Source organism: Oncorhynchus keta, chromosome 20 (genome assembly GCF_023373465.1).
Source record: "Oncorhynchus keta strain PuntledgeMale-10-30-2019 chromosome 20, Oket_V2, whole genome shotgun sequence".
Lineage (NCBI taxonomy): Eukaryota > Metazoa > Chordata > Actinopteri > Salmoniformes > Salmonidae > Oncorhynchus > Oncorhynchus keta.
In genome coordinates this window covers 12,834,274-12,838,375 of record NC_068440.1, presented here as the reverse complement: position 1 = coordinate 12,838,375, position 4,102 = coordinate 12,834,274, and the positions used below count along the sequence as shown (strand labels likewise).

Sequence of the window (4,102 nt, the reverse complement as noted above, 5' to 3'; positions counted from 1 at the left end):
AAATGTGTTCTAATAGTTGTTATGAATGACACTGGAACACTCATCAAGGTGTTATGTATTACCCACCTTTGTTTCAGATCAACTAATGCAACATTGGCATGCAGAATATTCCCCTTGGTTGAGAGGAACTCCCTGAGGAAGACAGGAAAACTGTGCATCAAGGTTTAACCCTAAATAAAGTGATACTGACAGTCAGCTGGAGAGGGAAAACCTGCATACTTCAGATCGTTGCCATGAACCTTGCAGAGGTTAAATGTGCACCCAGAAATAGGTCAATACTATTATGCATTTACTTTTTGATAGCTTTACTAAAGATTTTAGTCCTTAGTCCCTGAGTCCTTAGTGGGGAAATCTGGGATTCAAACAACAACAATGTGGACACCCCACCACTTTAGTAAACGTAACCACTCTCAAATTCATAGATGTAGCTATGGATGCAAGGACTGACCATCCATGATATCAAAATAATGAGGACCAAGGCACACTTCAAAATACTGAAACACTATTGTAGTGTCATGTTAATGTTCAATAGAAAATATTTAAAAAATAACTTGAACACATTTCATTATCATAGAGAGATACAAGTCTTTAAATATGTATTTTTTTTATCGAGTCACAATATACAGATTTTTATTAATTTGTGACCTAAACAGTTTACAATAAAAAAAGGTTAGTACATAACTGTTATTATACTCTCAAACAGATTATTTTCCCCCTCCCCTTTTTTCAATTATTTTTAGTCCGTGACAAATTTTGTTGTCAGAACACCTTACCAGTTTTCCATACCACGTCAGTCAGTACCTGGGGAAAAAAACAAACATTTTGAAGCTAAGTACTTCCCACTTGCATTCCTCTGTCCCTCCCTTTTTCGTCACCTTTATCTTATTATCTTTGGTGCCTCCCAAAATATTACGTCACCTGAAAGAGACAATTTGTGGCATCAAACCAGCCCTGTAGTAATATAAATACAAACTAGAAATACATTGGCATGACAGTATACACGGGAACAGTTCAATTGTAAGCTTGAAATGGTTAGCAGAACTAGAAGGAAAATTATATTTTAGAGTAGATATAAGCCAGATATTGTGATTGTTAATTGTCATTAACCAAGACCTTCCTCAATTGATATTTGGAGAAATTACATAAATAGGTGACTGCCATTGAAGTGTTTGCTGTAGGTAAGTAATGACCTTTACTCTATAATTGAATATATACACGGAAAATACTTGATCAATATTTTTAAATAAATTGCACACAGCACAATCTTTTTTTAAATATCACATACAAATATAACAAGGTAAAATGGTCTGACAAGAAAAGATTAAAATCCAAAATTGATAATGTAAAGGCAACAACATTGAAACAATGAAGATTATGGTTATTATGTACACGTTATATGTAAACATCCATACACTTTTGATGAACTACTAAACTGTCACAGAATATGTATAGGAATATGTAGTTCATTGCTGGCAGACCATTTGAAAACTTTAAATTTATATGATTTACAGTGCCTTCAGAAAGTATTCATACCTCTTGACTTATTCCACATTGTATTGTGTTACAGCCTGGTCTTAATGATGAAATGCCCATGCATGTTATGTAAATGTGAACATGAGTTAACGCCGCCACTTCAGATCACTCTGACGGTTTTTCTTGTTCAGTACCCAATGATTTATGACAACTTTATTGATAGGTCGATGTCCTCATTGATGTTTTACGGTCTTGTTTAATACGTTTTATGTACACACTTTATTAGAATTATAAGAACACTTATGAAATGCACGTTGTTATATTATAGGGGTGGCAGGTAGCCTTGTGGTTAGAGTATTGAGCCAGTAACCGAATGGTTGCTAGATCGAATCACAGAGCTGACAAGGTAAAAATCTGTTGTTGTGCCCCTGAACAAGGCAGTTAACCCAATGTTCCTAGGCTGTCATTGTAAGTAAGAATTTGTTCTTAATGGACTTGCCTAGTTAAATGAAGGTTAAATAAAAAATATAAACATTTGTAACATATGCTTGTTTTCCTTATACTCCAGGATTTTGTGAGTGTTTTTAATTTGCACCCTTATGTTGACATTGCTCCAGTCACATACGTTCAATGTGTTTCATGCTTGAGGCCTAAATGTGAATTTAATAGAGCAGTGATATTAGCAAGAGCAGTGTGCAGGTTTCTTATTTTTTCTCATCTTTTTAAGAATGTAGAAAATGGATTGGTCAACTTTTGAAAGCCAAGTTTAAATACTTATGCTTATTAAGCAGCAAAATGCGTATTTCTCTTGAAAAATTGTAACGCTAATGTTGATTTTACTATTTCATGTTTTATATTTGAAAAAAAATGCATCTTTTGATGAACTACACCGATTACTTTCACAGAATATGTGTGAATTCCTGGTCGCTCGCAGACCGTTTGCAAATTTGAAATGCCCTTTCCTCTGCAATGAAGTAACATGGTTGGTGGGATGCGGTAATAGGCTGATTTCTGATGGGAAAAAATGCAACGCTAATCTGGATTTTACTGTGTAATTTCACTAAAGTGTATAAATCCATGTTATAGTGGTTATAGTGACCATTGTGAAATGATTCACAGCCTTGCAAAGTTTTCACATTTTGTTTCCTTGTTTTTTTACATTATTCTTCACAAGCTAATTTTGTTCACAGCGATGTCTTGAATGAATAATTATTCACAGCTCTTGATCTGGCACACCTAAATGAGTTGCATAAATGTGCTTAACAAGTTACAGATTAAGTTGAAAAGTGTCCACCGCTGAACATGAATAGTGGCTTATGACCTGTCAATAAAATGTATATTTTCCTTTCTATTCAGAAAACAACTGCATCAACTGAGTCCAAAATGAAGACCCAGAAACTGACAGCTACTTTATTTACAATGGGTATGTAGTACACTGAATTTCATTCTGTGTTCATGTTTCTAACTCATTTTTTACTATTTGCTAACTTCATGCCAACTCATGTATTAATCCTGAATTAAAATATTAACAACCAAAAAGGCAAGATGGTGACAAAATAGACCATATACATTTGGATAATGTAATTAGAATAATGAGCAATGATGTACGTGTTGTATGCATATGATGTTACAATGCTTATGATTTTTTCTAAATATGTTTATTTTGACATTTCATGGAGGCAGTTTTACATTTTGCCAAGGCTACTTTACTGTCAAATGTCTCCCCTCGATTAAATACGTTTCCAAAATATAAAAAAGGAAAATGACTCAATTGTAAGCAGTAAACATTATCACACTGCTGTAACCTCTATTACTTGAATTATATTACCACACTACTGTAATGAAAAATGTACCCTCTTTTCAACAACAACAAAAATAGAACTCAGGTGTGGTAATCTCAATAAAGTATTATAGGTAATATTATTAACAATCAAGGGAATAATATGTAGCTATAAATTATAATTGTATATATTACATAATAAATATGTCAAAAACTGCACCATGCTGATGAAGGGAAATCTTGGAAATGTTGATATTGTGCGCAATAAACATATTAACCATTAATCTCATAAACCACAGTGTTTTTATGCTGGAATATCCATGGAGTTCTGACCACAACTGCAGCTCCTACGACAACTGCAGCTCCTACGACACCTGAAGCTCCTACGACAACTGCAGCTCCTACGACAACTGCAGCTCCGACGACGACTGCAGCTCCTACGACGACTGCAGCTCCTACGACAACTGCAGCTCCTATGACAACTGCAGCTCCTATGACAACAAGTGTAGCTCCTATGACAATAACTGTAGCTCCTACTACAACAACTGTAGCTCCTTCGACAACAACTGAAGCTTCAACAACAACCAATGCAGCTCTTCCTACAACTGTCAGTCCTACGACCACTACACCAGCTGCACCAACTGCAACAACCACAACTACAGCACCTTCTACGACAGCCACTGCAGCTCCGACAACCACAACTGCGGCTGCAACTACAACAATTGTAGCTCCTATGACCCCCACAATTGATGCTTCTACGACAACATCTGAAGCGCCTATGACCACTACAACTGCAGCACCTACTTCAACAACTACAACTGAAGCTCCTACGATAACCACAACTGCAGC

General features: G+C 35.6%; 1 long non-coding RNA gene across 1 annotated transcript; it reads left to right on the top strand.

The window, feature by feature from the left end:
* The first annotated feature begins 848 nt into the window (after nucleotides 1-848).
* On the top strand, nucleotides 849-3,801 carry LOC127909868 (uncharacterized). The gene is made up of 3 exons (XR_008072630.1): nucleotides 849-1,178; nucleotides 2,830-2,896; nucleotides 3,553-3,801. It is a non-coding gene; the product is annotated as an uncharacterized LOC127909868 (long non-coding RNA).
* Nucleotides 3,802-4,102: the final 301 nt, after the last annotated feature.